Below are 14,781 nucleotides of genomic sequence, written 5' to 3'. Positions count from 1 at the left end.
TGCTCAAAGTAGCATTCTTGCATACTCAGAAATAGTTTACAACTCAGTTTATAAGCTTTATTTACCTTAACAAGGTAGAATGATGGCTATCAGTTGAAAGAAAAAAGAATCTTCAAAACCTTTGTTTTTGTAGTTTTTTCCATAACAGCAATCAGCAAATCATAGTTTTTTGAATGGTACAAACTCCTATTCAAAGCCACATTATAAGCTATCAGAATATAACTTCTTAGACTTTTGTTAGCTCAGAACTTTTCAAGTAAAGAAAAAAAACTCTGGCCTCCTACTGTAAAAAAATAAAAGGCTCAAGATAATGGGGCCACTTGTCAAGCTCCAAAATGTGCTCATTCTTTGCCCTGTAACTTGTTTTTTTTTGTTGTACAGGGACTCAAACTCAGGACCTTGCACTGCCAGGCAGGCGCTGTACTGCTGAGCTATATCCCTGGCCCTCCTAACTTATTTCTGTCTAACTAGAGCAAGTTAGATGAATTATCTTTAAATTTTCTGAAATTTCCCAATTAAATTTAAGAACACTTAATATTTTAATAAAAGAGGGGTTATATTAAACTTCAGAACATCATTATCTCACAAAATACCGACTCTCACTATCTTTATTAATGTCCTTCAGATTAACCCTATTCAAAAAATATCACAAGATAATACATGATAGGTCAACTTGAACTCATTTTTTCTTTTTCTTTTTGTAGTACTGTTGACCAAACACAGAGCCTTCACACTGAGTTACGCCCTCTGTCCAATTTTATATTTTATTTTGAGTCAAAGTCTCCCTAAGTTGCTAAGTTCCCCAAGCTAAAGTCCAACTTGTGATCCTTCTGCTTCAGCCTCCCAGAGTGCAGGGATTACAGGCTTTCAATAAATTTTTTATTTGAAAAGGTATTCCTTGTTTTTTAAAGTAATAAGTGCATATACTGGTGCATTAGAATTCAGAAAAGGATATTTTTGTGGTCATAGTATAACTGAACCAGAGGATACTTTTATAATCCTAATATCAAGCTACATCTTGTAGGTGCTTCTTAATGTTTTGTGTTTTAACAGAACTGATAAATTAAGCAACATTTACAATTGCACAATAAATATCCTCAAGTATGGGCATGTAATAACTAGGCACCTTCCATTAGGCAAGGACAGTGCAAAATGCTCACAAATAATAATAGTTCTTAATCCAAAGTATAGCTATGACTCAATTCCAAAGAATATGATAAACTGTTCCTTTTGAGTTTTGAGGTCTAATTTAAATTGGTGGTCATTATATTTACATTATTGTCTCAGTTACTTGTGTCTCATTGCTGAGACAAAATAGCTGACATCCAAAATTAGAGAGGAAAAGGTTTGTTGAGCTCACAGTTTATAGAGGTTTCAGTCCATAATTGGCTGACTCCAATGCAGGATGGCATGGCAGACAGGCATCACAGAGGAGAAGCAGTTCATGGCAGGCAGAAGGTAGCAAAGCAACAAGGATAAGACAAGCCTTTTTGTGTCTCTTGCATTTTACCTGGACTACCAGGATTAGGGTGGTCCAAAACCAATCAGTGGACTGATTTAGTAATCATTTACCCTTAATCCTGGCAGCCTTAATCCTAGTATTGTCAATCACATACTCTAGATTCAGCCACCTCTGAAAAAGCCCCACCTATGACTTCATGAGGCTTTGGGGGTTCATTTAGACACAAGCTGTAATACTTAGTTAAATTATTTTATGCTTTTCAGATATTTCATATTTTTCTTGTAGAATTAGCACAATTTTATTTGGTTAGCACATTTGATTTCCTATGATCATAGGTGATTTCTCCAGTATTACAGTATTTATCTCTTTTCTAGCATTCCATTTTGTCCCTTTGCTTTGTACATATTACAATAAATATCCTTTCTAGTCCATGTTACTGAAATGAATTGTGTATCTTTGTGTGCTATGGTGGTAACCTTAAAGCAGTTTTAGTGAATCAGACTTGGGTTGCTTTATGATAAATATGTTCTTTAAATAGACACAGTCCTATCCTCACAGGGTATTATGAAAGGGTATTATCAAAGACCCTACTTACCATCTATTGATTGGTATATTTTATAGTGTCCATGGCATCTGTGAAGTTGTTTAAAAGTGTACTGTAATCATTTGGACATCTTCATATGCACTCAGGCAATTTGGAGTACATTCTCATTGATGTCATTCTGGAACTGCTTTCAATTTTTATCTTTAATGTTGACTATTTAAATTATTTAATTTTATAACATTTTTGAAAGGTTTGCAACTTCTAAATTCAAGAATTTAGAATGGTGCCAAGCACATAGTGCTTTCTGTTTTTGGTCTTTTTGAGACAGGGTCTCACTATGCAGTTCAGGCTGGTGTTAAACTCACTTTGTAGCCCAGGCTGGCCTCGAACCTGCCTCAGCCTCCCGAGTGCTGGTATTACAGATGTGCGCCACCACGCCCGGCTCAAGTTTTCAATAAATGTTACTTGTTATTACACTATATCTGTCATTTATCCCATGGAGGAATAGGTAAGGATATGGAGAACTCCTACATTCCCTTTCATTGATTATTTGAAATACTTAGGAATGAATTTCTCAAAATTACTAAGCATAGGAGAGCTATGACTCACTAAGAATTCTAGTATATCTTGTTATACACTTTTAAAAGGTTTAGATCTTTATGTGTGCTAGAATATCATAAATGTCTGTTGGAGATAAAAACACCCAATATAAGCATTGCAAATTTCTCACAATAGAAAAGCCAATGATTTTGAGTGAAATTCTTATATATTAGTATTATCTCTTTACCATGCTTTCCCAGATTTCTTGGCTCAGTCCAACAGCATGTGCATGAGAGAGGTCTGGCCAGACTGCTGCTTGTAAGCACAGCATGTGAAATATTATTTCCTGAGCTAACATCATTAAATGACATAATGCTGACAGACAAGCTGAAAGGTAAGTCTGAATCTGGTTGTGCTGTTTTATGTGGAGAAGCATCATTTCTGCAACCCCACTTTTTCAATAATACAGTCATTATTTCCTCCAGTGTATTTTTTGTGGTAAAATGGTCTCACCATGTGATGCCATCTGCCGTGTTACAGTGCAACAAGAAGGCCCTCACCAGAGGATAGGACCTTTATATTGGACTTCCACACTCCACAACTGTGAGAAAGAAAGTTTTCTCCTTTACAAATTATCCAGCCAAAAAAAAAAATTATCCAGCCAGTGATATTCTGTCATAACCACAGAGAGCAGAGGAAGACACCATTCGAGTGAAAAATGATACAGACATTCCAGGTGGTTATAGATTTGATGTAAGCCAATGAAAACGTGGATCCCTAAAAGTTAATGCCATTGTTTATTAAAGAAGAAATAAAATTTCTTGTTCTCAGCTCGGAACAAGAATAAGTTTGCTGTGATGAATTTGTTTCTATGAGACAGTGAAAGGATAGAGATTGGAAAGGTAGGTAAGGTAAGACAGGAACCTGAGTAAACACCAAGTCCTTACTTTCTCTTGATACACTTCAGCTCTTCAGCTGTTAGACTGAGAGATGCACGAAGGCAGAGCCTTGTCCTGTTCACTGCTCTGCTACACCTTGAGCAGATCCTGGCTCACTATCTGTTGTTAGTATGAACAAGTCTAGAGTCTAATGCCTTCACTTCGCATGATGGTACGGATTCTATGTTGCAGCAAAATCAGGATATTGCTATTTAGAAATACCTCTGTTATTTTCATATCTTGTGCTTTATTCATGCTAATTCTGATTCCTGGATTGCAGTTCTGATCTCTTCTTTTGCTCATCAAGATCCTACCCAGTTTATATAAAATCCCCTTCACCAATTTAACATTTGCTAAATCCTTGTCAGGTTCTGTTTGATTAGGTTACACAGATAGGTTTGTAGTGAAATTCAGGAGACAGATAAGCAAGTAGAAAAAATAGATACATAGTATGATAAAGCATACATAGTTTACTCTAAAAGCATGGAGTAGAGAAAGGATCTCTTAAGATTAAGGAGAGCTGGAGGAACCTGAAAAGAACAAGTATGTGAGCTGACTCATGCAGGATAAAGGAGGAGAAATGTGTTCTTGGAGAAGACACCAGTGCATGGAAAGCCACCAAGGTCTGAAGGAGTTCACTGGAGTGTGGGTAATATGAATAATTCAGTAGAAGTGTAGCATAAGGTATGAATCTGGGCTGAGGAGGGGAGAGGTTAGGAAGAGCCTTGTGTGATACGCAAAGGAGTGACAAGTTTATCCTGAAAGCCACTGGAAAGTTCACAGAGTTCCACTGTAAAATTCTAACTAGAGGAATGACCTATTCATTTTTGCATTTTTGAAACATTACTATAGATGCAGAGGGAGACTAGTTGAATGGTTATTGCTGCAAACCCTAAAACAAAAATAGTGGGAATAGGGAAGTATGGCAGATTTCAGAGATACTGAGCAGTTAGGACTAGATAAGCAATTGTATGGACAAAGTAAAAGAGTTTAAGATCATATTCAAAGTTTCCAGCATAGGCAGTTGCAAGAGCTCCAATGCCCAAAAAGTGAAATATCAAGAAACAGTGACATAGATACTAGTATGTACTTACGTTAGAAAAAAGGATTCTAAAATAACCTGCTATAAAAGGTAAGAGTGGTTGCCTTGGCCGGTGGGAAACAAGGGTGGTAATGAGGCAGGCCGAGGGTTCTCGTCTTAACCAATCTGAATCTTAGCTAACTTGTGAAAGTTAAAATGAATAAAAACTGTTCTTGTTTTCATTTGTATTAAAGTAAGAGGTGAAAGACAGATCCCTATCTAGAATGCTTTTGAAATCTTCCCTAGCCTCATAGGACCTAAATTATTTTATCCTTCTCTGACCCTCTCATTAAAATGTTTACTTTTATAGGTATTTGTCATATAATGTCTTGTGTTGCTCACATTCTTATACGTTTACGTTTTCTAATAAAATTTGAATATTTTGAGGGAAGGGAACATGTTTTGTCCATTTTTATCTTTATCACCATCCCTCCCCTACTCAAAAAATACTTTATACATGACAGATAATCACTATCAACATATGTTAAAATATGCAAAATGTGTATGGAAATAATGTTCATGTGTTTCGGCTTTATTTTATCTATAAAACAGAGCTACTGCTTCTAAGCTTTTGTGTCTCTCACCATGCTGAAAATGTAGGTAGATGCTTAATAAATGTTAGGGTTATTCATAGGCACAGTATCAGAGCTCAGCATTTTGAAGAAAATAACCAGTTTATGTGTGCCAAAGCTAATTTTTCAAAATAACCTCCATTGTTCTGATATGCTGGGGAAATAAAGTGGAACATAGTTGTATCTTTTCTATCTTTACAACAATTTATTTAATGACCATTTGCTTAACAAATGTTCACTCTTGTATTGGTACACATTGGTGTCTATTTGTGGTGTTTTCTGGTGTTTTTCCAATTCTGATGTGGAGCACATAAACAATTTGTTCCTGTTCCTCAGAACATTTTCTCTGAGTTTCGTCTGTCCTTCTTTTCCTTCCTGTTTTTTAGTGGCTTTGTTGAGATATAATTCATACACCATATAATTTACCGATTTAAAGTGTACAATTCTGTGGTTGGTAGCATATTCACAGAATTGTGCAGCCATTACTACAGCCTAATTTTAAAGAATGTTTTTGGGGGATAAGTCTCAGTGGTATAGCTCCTGCCTGGCAAGCACAAGGTCCTGAGTTCAATTCCCAGTACCAAAAATAAGTAAATAAAGATTTTTTTTTGGTCAGCAAAGAAGAAATCGTGCATTAGTAGGCACTCATTCTCTTCCACACTCAACCCTCTGTCCTAGAAGCTACTAATCTACCTTTTATCGCTATAGTTTATCTACTCTGAAAATTTCATATAAAAGAGATCATGCAATAGATTGTATTTTATGACTGGCTTATTTCATTTAGAATATTTTCAAGGGCTCTCCATGTCATAGCAGATGTTGGCACTTCATTTATTTTTATTGCCAATTCATATTCCATTATGTAGATATGTTACATTTTTTTTATCCAACCATGAGTTGATAAACCTGAGTTTCTACCTTTTGGTTACTGTAAAGAATGCTATTAGCATTAATGTAAAAAGTCTTTGTATGGGCATGCATTCTCAAAATTCTTGGGTATCCACCTATAGGTGGACTTGCTGGGTAATAAAGCAAAGAGTTTTAAGAACTACAAAATGTTTTTCAAAACACTTGTACTATTTTACATTCTTACAAACCATATATGAAGATTCCAATTTCCCTGTATCCTCTCCAACACATTATTATCTGTGTTATTATAGTCATTCTAAAGGGTATGAAATGGTTTGGTTTTGGTTTGAATTGTCCTAATGGTTATTGATGGTGATCATCTTTTAATGCTTTTAACCAAAAGGCTGAGAAGTGACTTAAGAGTTTTATAGCTTTATCTCTTCAGATCTATGATCCGCTTTGAGTTTTCATAGATGTAGATATAGATACAGGTATAGATATAGTCTGAGAAAGGGATCCAAATTCTTTCTTTTCCATATAGATATTCACTTATCTGAACATTGTTATGTAAAGATCATTGTTTTCCACACCAAATTACTGTGGTACCCATACTGAAAATATATTGATCATAAATTTGATAATTTACTTTGGATGCTCAGTTCTACTCCATTGATCTGTCTCTCTCTCTATGCCAGTAATACTCTCTTGATTACTGTAGCTGTATGTAAAATTTTAAGTCATAAAGTGTAAGTCTTGAAACTTTATTCTTCTCTTTTCAAGATTGTTTTTGGGCTATGCTGGGTCTTTTAAATTTCCATATGAATTTTAGCATCTGCTTGTCAACATCTGCAAAAAAGACAGCTGATTTAGGTAAGAAATCCTTAGGATTTTTATATATGTCATTTGCAAATAGAGATAGTGTTACTACTTCTTTCTCAATATGGATACTTTTTATTACTCAGAGGTCAGAAGACCAGAGTGTTGGTTGAAATGCAGACAAAATCCAGGGTCAGAAGGCTTCAGTTAGGAATTCCAGTAGTAGTTGGACTATAGATTATGCACATTATACTCCAGCAGAAAATTTGTCTGTTTTACCCATATAGATATTCACTTATCTGAATGAAACTTTATGGAAGACAGATTAAGGGTAGCCAACTGATTAATTATGCTATGGCATGGGTAATTTTAGTGGCTTTTAGCTAAGTTTATAGTGAGAAATAGGAACAAAAAGCTCATTTGAAAAGTTACCTGTTTCACTAGAATGGAAGTACCTGCAAAACTGGGGCCTAAGAGAGCATGGTTGCTGAAAAGATTTAACGTTTTTAAAAAAGCCAAGATCCAAGCATGGTGGTACATGCCTGTAATCCCAGCTCTCAGGAGGCTGAGGCAGAAAGGTCACTGTGAGTTTGAGGCCAGCCTAGGCTACACAGTGAGTTCAAGGATGTATAGTGAGACCCTGTCTCAAAATACCAAAAATAAACAGAAGTACAGGTGCTTTGCACCTGGAGAATAGGTAGGATACATTGGGGGACTCTCAGGAATCAGAAACATCGCATCTTTCTCAGTATCAGGGATTCAAAACTGAAAAACTTTGATTTGAAAATAGCGCCCTACAGCAACTTGCATGAGAACTGCCTAATGAATTCGGTTCACTGGGATTCAGTTCACAGTGCTCAGCCACTCAGGCACTTGGAGGCCTCTACAGCAGTGGCTTCTGGGGGGCCCAGCTACTGCTTGGCTGCCCACAGACCTTGGCATCACTTACCTGGTGCTGGTTTTATTTTATTGCATTCAAGGCATTCAGAATGCAAAAGTTGTGGGGGCAGGGAGGCATCCTCCTAGATTTTATAAGAAGGCCTGGGAGTCCAGAAAATATGCTTCTGAAGGGCAAGGTATGAAGCTAAATGAGAGTGAAGCTGAAAGCACAGAGGAGACCCCAGGAAGCTGGAGATGCCAGGAATGTGGGACATCTGCTGAGAAAAGCTACAAGCATTGAGCAAAGCCAGTCCAAGAAAGTGGCATGAGAACTGCCATAGGCATTGAACTTCGCAGGCCCCTTCACATCTTGCCACAACTTGCCCAGGTGCTGGACACAGAATAATAGGATTTAATGTTTGCCCTGCTGGATTTCCATCTTGCTTTGGCCAAATACCTTTCTATTCCTCTATTTCTCCCTTTTGGGATGGAAATGTTTACCCTGTGCCATTATATGCTAAAAGTATTTAACTTTCTCTTTTATTTTTTCAGGGGCTCACAGAAAGAGTTTGCCTTGAGTCTCAGAAGAGACTTTGGACTTAACAATACTGCAACTGTTAAAACTACCAACTCTTGGAGATGGACTAAATGCATTTTGTGTAGAGATGCACATGAGTCTTTTGGGAGCCAGGGGTGGAATGTTATGGATTAGATCAAACATCACTCCCAGAACTCTTACATGCTCAGAGAAGGGCTTTTGGGAGGTGATTGGGTCATGGGGACACTATGGCTGACATGCTCTTATGGAGTGGGGCCTAGCGTAAAGAGATGAGTCTCCCTCCCAGCTCCTCTCTCCTCTCTCTGCTTCCAGCCCATCATGATATGGCAGCTTGGAGGCTGCTGAACGTGGACTGAAACTGCTGAAACTATCAGCCAAAGGAAGTCTTTCCTTTTTTAAATTGTGTATGTCAGGTGTTGTGTACCAATGATGAGAAAGTAACTAGGATGACGTGTAATCTTTTTAATAATCTTCTGTTGCTAGATTTGGTTTGCTGAGTATTTTTTTGAGATTTTTGTATCTGTCTTCATAAATGATACTGCTCTGTAGTTTTATCTTACTGTGATGTCTTTTTAAATTTTTTTTTCTTTTTCTTTTCTTTTTTTTTTTTTTTTTTTTTTGAGACGGTCTCGCTATGCAGTTCAGGCTGACCTTGAGCTCACTTTGTAGCCCAGGCTGACCTCGAACTTGCAATGATCCTACCTGCCTCAGCCTCCTGAGTGCTGGGATTACAGGCATGTACCACCATGCCCAGCTCGCTGTCTTTGTTTTTAAATAATTAGGTAATACTAGCTTCGTATAATGAGTTGTAAAACGTTTCTTTTTTATTTTATGGATGAGTTTATAAAGGATTGGTGTTAATTCTGTATGTTTGGTTGAATTCATCAGTGAGGCCATCTTTGTCTGGATTTTTCTTGGTGAAAAGTTTTAAAATTACTAATTTATTAATTTTTAAAGTTATTTTATTATTGTAAGCCTATTTTATTTATATTTTTAGTAGACTTTTCATTCCTCTATTTCAGTATATTTCTTAAATCTGTTTAGCTTTTCCAGTTCTTCCTAGGTCTGTTTTGGGACTTTGTGTCTTAGGAATTTATTTCATAGAAGTTATCAATTTGTTAGCATAAATTGCTCATCTTATTCTCCTATATTCTTTAATTTTTTGTAAGCTTGTAAGTTTTTTTGTAAGATTTGTATCTCCTTTTCTGATTCTAGAAATTTGAGTTCTCTGTCTTTATCCAAGTCTAGTTAATGTTATATCAATTTCCTTAATGGTTTGAAAGGACTAAATTGTGGTTTTGTTGATTTGTTTGTCTGTTTCATGTATTTCCATTATAATCTTTATTAGTTTCTTCCTTCTCCTTGATGTAAGTGTAACTTTCCTTTCCGTTTTAGTTTTTTAAAGTGAAATGTCAAGATACAGATTTGAGATTACAAATATATATGTATATATTTACTGCTCTAAATTTCCTCCTAACCACTATTTTAAGTACACACTGTAAATTTTTATTTTTTATTCACCATGAATATTTTCTAATTTATCTTGTAATTTCTTCCCTGATGCATTTATTTAATGTTTTATTTAATTTCCAGAATTCCTCAAACTTGCTTCTATTTTTTTAAATTTCTAACTTTACTCTATAGTAGTCAAATAACATACTTCATACTTCACGTGATTTCAGTCTTTAAAATTTATTCAAGTTTGTTTTTGGACTAATAGTTTATCTTGGAAAATATTCTATGTACACTTGAGAATTGTATATTCTGCTGTTTTTGTTTGGAGTGTTTTATAGTTGTCAACTATATCTTCTGAGTTGTAGTGTTATTCAAATATTTTATCTTCTTGTTGATCTTCTGCCAGTTGTCCTCTCCATTATTTAAAGTGGAGTATTGAAGTCTCCAATATTCTGAAATATTATTGTTTGTCTTCTAACTCCAGACCTGTCAGTTTTTGCTTCATGTATTTTGGGACTTCAGAGTTAGGTGCATATATATGTTTATAATTGTTATATCTTTTGATGTATTAACCTATGTATAAAATCTTTCTCTTTCCTTTAGTAACGTTTGTGTACATGTGTGCATGTGTACGTGTGTGCGTGTGTGTGTGTGCGTGTGTGTGTGTGTGTGTGTGTGTTTTGCTGGGGATTGAGTCCAAGCCCTCATGAATTCTAAGCATATGCTCTTTTACTGAGCTACATTCTCATCCTTAGCAGCATTTTTTGTTTTGTCAAATGTATTATATTTCTGTGTCTTTTAGGCTCAGTAATGATAATTATATGCATGTTGTTTTATATAAGTGCTTTTTAAAATCAGTTAAGACAATAAAGGAGGACTTCAAGCATAGTTTTTCATAATTGTCTATGTACTGCTTTTATTAGAACTCTGATTTTTAGCATATTTGAATTACTCTCTCTTGTCATTTGCTGTCAGCCTAAAGAACAATTAGTAGCGTTTCTTGTAAAGCTTGTTTGCCATGAACAAATTCTCTCCATTTTTGTGTAACTAGACTATCTTTTCATTTTTGAGAGATCAGTTTTCCAGATATGCGAATCTGTGTTGGCAGGTTTTTGTCGTTTAGCACTTTAAAGATGCCCCCCTACTGATTGCTGACCTTCACTGTTTCTGGTGAGAAATAAGCTGAACCTTTTTCCATGTAACAGCTGAGATACCAGCAGTTAATTTTATGTTTGCTGATTCATCTTTCTGCCACTGCAAACCTGCTCTGGATTCTATCTAGCAATTTTTCATTTTGGTCATTGTACTTTTCAATACTAGAATCTCCACTTGGTTCTTTAAATAAATAATTTCTACCTGTTGTTGATATTCTTTATTTTATAAAATATTGTAACTGTACTCCTTCCAATTCTTTAAAACATGATTTCCTTTAAGTCTTTGAAAGTACCATATTCACTTTGTTCACTTAACCCAACATCTGGGAACCCGAAGTTTTATTACCTTTTTTCTCCAGCTGCTCAGTAGTCAAGCTCCTCATACCTCCACTCTGCAAGTCCTGCCTCAGTTGTTTTTTAATTATCTTAATTTACTTTTTATAACTTAAACTAAACTTTTAGAGTATGTCAGAGTAGATTTTTCCTTTTTCTCTTTTTTAAGTTTTTTTTTTTCTACAACTGCTTTTGAAAATAGAGGAGTACGATGATAGCGCAGGTCCTCAATGAGGGGCGAACAACTTTGATGTCCACAAAGATAGAAGGTCCCAATTCATGGATATTAGAAGTCCATTGGACTTTGAGAGGACTGTGGTTGGAGATCTCCTCTTTGTTACACTCAGTAAGGGAAGCAGAGAGGTGTGACATGGGAAGTCAGATGAGGGGTGAGTAGAAGCCTAAGCTGAGGACACTTCTAGAGGCAGCTGATGTCACTAGAGACAATCTCCTTATGGGAAAGATCAAATTTTCAGCTGGTAAGTGAGCATCATTGTTCTTTCTGAGCCCTTCTGTTTCTGAGAGTCCATGTTCTGGCCCTGAGGGAAAACCTATGTCTCTTTTTGTTTTTAATTCTTGGTGCTGTACTTAGGAAGGTTTGCATCATAAATCTACACATTTAGTGGAATGGAGACCAAATCTCATAAAGCTTCAACAAAAAGAACAAAAATATATACTTTTGTCTCTAAATTAAGAATTATATTTTATATTTATTTTGGTTTTAGAGTTAATGGTATACACACACATGTGCACATATGCACATTACACTATTGGACAATATGTTTGGGCAAGATAAAAATAGTTCCATGTTTTTAAGGTTTAAGAAGAAACAAGTTTATCTTCCGTTTGGTATCTACTGTATGTGTTTTGTTGAACTCAATTTAAGTTGGTTTTATTGCTGCTGAAAAGAGATTACAGTAATTATCAAAACATTTGCATCATCTCCTAGGTTATAGCTTCTAACCTAATAGAGATTGCAATTTGAAATATTCTGAGGTAGAAGACTTTAAACTTCACCACCTTATGCCTCCTCAGTCTTCTTAGTAGGCTACAGAATCTAAGAGATCACTGATAAAAGGTCAGTTTTTTTAATGTTTCCCTCAAAGTCAGGGCAGTTAGAAATAAGCTGCTAAGGTGTAAAGCTAAAATGTCCCCCAAAAGTCTCATGTAATCAAGGTGGAGCTTTGAAATGTGGTGGATTATGGAGGAATATGCCCATCAGTAGATCAGTTCATCGATGAACTCATAGCTGAATGTGCTGTTAGGAGTGGGGTCTGGTCTTTGATGAACTCATAGCTGAATGTGCTGTTAGAAGTGGGGTCTGGTCAGAAGAGCTGGGTCACTGGGGACCTGTCTTTGGAGGGTGCATTCCTCCCTGTGGCTCCTCCTCCTGTTGCTGCTTCCTGCTGCCGTGGTTTAAGCAGCTTTCCTGCACTATGCCTTTCCGTTATGCCATTCTTGCCTTGGAACCAGCTGAACATAAATGGACAGAACCCTCTGAAAACATGAGCCAAAATAAGCCTCTTCTCCTTAAATTGCAGGTGCTGGGTGTTCTGTTGCAGCAACGGGACAGTGACTAATACAAAAGCCTCACTCAGGGCAGCTAATCGACTTCCTCTGTCCATGTCTGTGCTTCAGGTAATGGTACTACATAAGCAGGCCCATGAATTAGGCTTATATGTGATGGGAATAATAGAATCAGGAAGATGTCTCACAGTTGTTTCTGACTTTATTTTCAAAGGAAAATACTTCTTTTACTTGCAGTTTTATGTAAGATTACAATGGTGTTTGTTTTCATACAGATCTTCCTATTTTTATATTACTGGGTTATTATAATATTTTTCACTAATTCAGGCACCAGCAACTTTCCTATAGATTTCAATAAATATTTGTTGCATGAACGAATGAGTGAATGGTTTCCCTGAAGATTTGTGTGTAACTAAGCGGTCACTGAAATTGTATTCCAGTGCAGTCAGTCTTAACACATTTTTTGTGCTCTGCCGAATGATTGATAAACTTCATACCTGTATATTGGCAATGTGAACTACTCTGAGGGAGTTCTTCAATTACATTTGCATTATTCCACTTCTTTCTGCCCTTGAAAGATTTTTTTTTTTGGTACCGGGAATCAAAGTCAGGACCTTGTGCTTGCCAGGCAGGCAGTTGTGCCCCTGAGCTATATCCCTGGCCCCCTTGATTTTGAAAGATTTTGAAATGTGATTTAAAATATTTTCCTTTGAAATTACAGTATGGCTTTAATAAGTTGATTTAATGATTTATATAATTGCTTATTCAGAAAAAAGCAGGAAGTGGGTCTTTGCAGAATGGAGGTAGAGACAGATCTGAAGAAGATGGTCACAGCAGGAAACGACTCAAGAACACTTCTTTAGCTGCCCAGAATTGTACAATTCAGTCAGGTTAACCCATGATGAAACAAGTCTCTCTGACCATTTTCAGGACTTCTGTTTCAAAAAGGACAGTTAGTCTTGGGTGCTGTAGGCATTAATACTCAGACATCTATTGAAGGAAAGCCATACCCAATGCCTTTTTAAAAGCCATTAATGTAAGTAATGGCTTTTTAAACTACAAAGACTGGTGTGTGTGTGTGTGTGTGTGTGTGTGTGTGTGTGTGTGTGTGTGTGTGTGTGGAGAGAGAGAGAGAGAGAGAGAGAGAGAGAATGGAGAGAATGTCCATATAAACTCAGAACTTTTAATGGCCTCTTGTAAAAAGTTAGAAATTAACTGTATTTGTAATTAGAACATTGCACTTCCTCTAATACAAGAAGAAAAATTTCTTCCAATTCTGTAACTTCATTGAACTGTGCTATTGCTGTAACTCTTCTGTATCTGAATGTGATAACCCTCAGCATAACAGCTTTCAAATCCTGCTTACCCATAAACCTCAGTTACTTGTGAAGTTGAATTGTTCTGAGATAGTTTCTTGGCTTTGATTGACGATTTGTGGTTTTCACCAGGCCCCCATCTAGCAGTCAGTTCACCTCCAGAGGTTTTGAAATAAACATCTTCCCTGGGGCAAGTGACTAATTCATACGTGAAGCAACAGAATAGTACCTTCCTTTATGGCAAGGAATGGCAGATTTATAGAGGCTAATTCTAAATGAAAAGGAATGGGTAGGAATGATCTATGTGAAAAGTTTCCACTGATGATTAAACCCAGGCAGGGCAGACTGTTGTCCCTCTGGCTGCTATTCTGTGCTGCCTATTCCCTTCATGTACTGGCTCGTTGCTCAAAAGCTCTCTTGGGTAAAACGAAGCAGGCATCTCTAGTCTTACAATGTGAAGGAAAAGCTTCTCTTTCTTTGGAAAACAGAATCTTTGTGACTACGATCTCGTAGGATCATAGACCTGAATCTGACGTGGCAGACTATTAAGAAAGCCTAGAAAAAGTCATACCTATTGAGATAAAGAGCTAAATATTTGCTTCTAATTTTATTTTATTATTAGAAAAACATAATAAAAATAACATCTTAGCAATACTTCAAAGAATGCATTTTATTGTAATTGTTATAATTACATAGAAAAGTATACAGTAGGAATGTTTCATGAACTCAATGAATTATCATAGAATAAATAACCAT

The sequence above is a fragment of the Chinchilla lanigera genome, unplaced genomic scaffold (assembly GCF_000276665.1).
Source record: "Chinchilla lanigera isolate Chin_1 unplaced genomic scaffold, ChiLan1.0 scaffold00069, whole genome shotgun sequence".
Taxonomy (NCBI): Eukaryota; Metazoa; Chordata; class Mammalia; order Rodentia; family Chinchillidae; genus Chinchilla; species Chinchilla lanigera.
Note: the sequence above shows the minus strand (reverse complement) of the source record.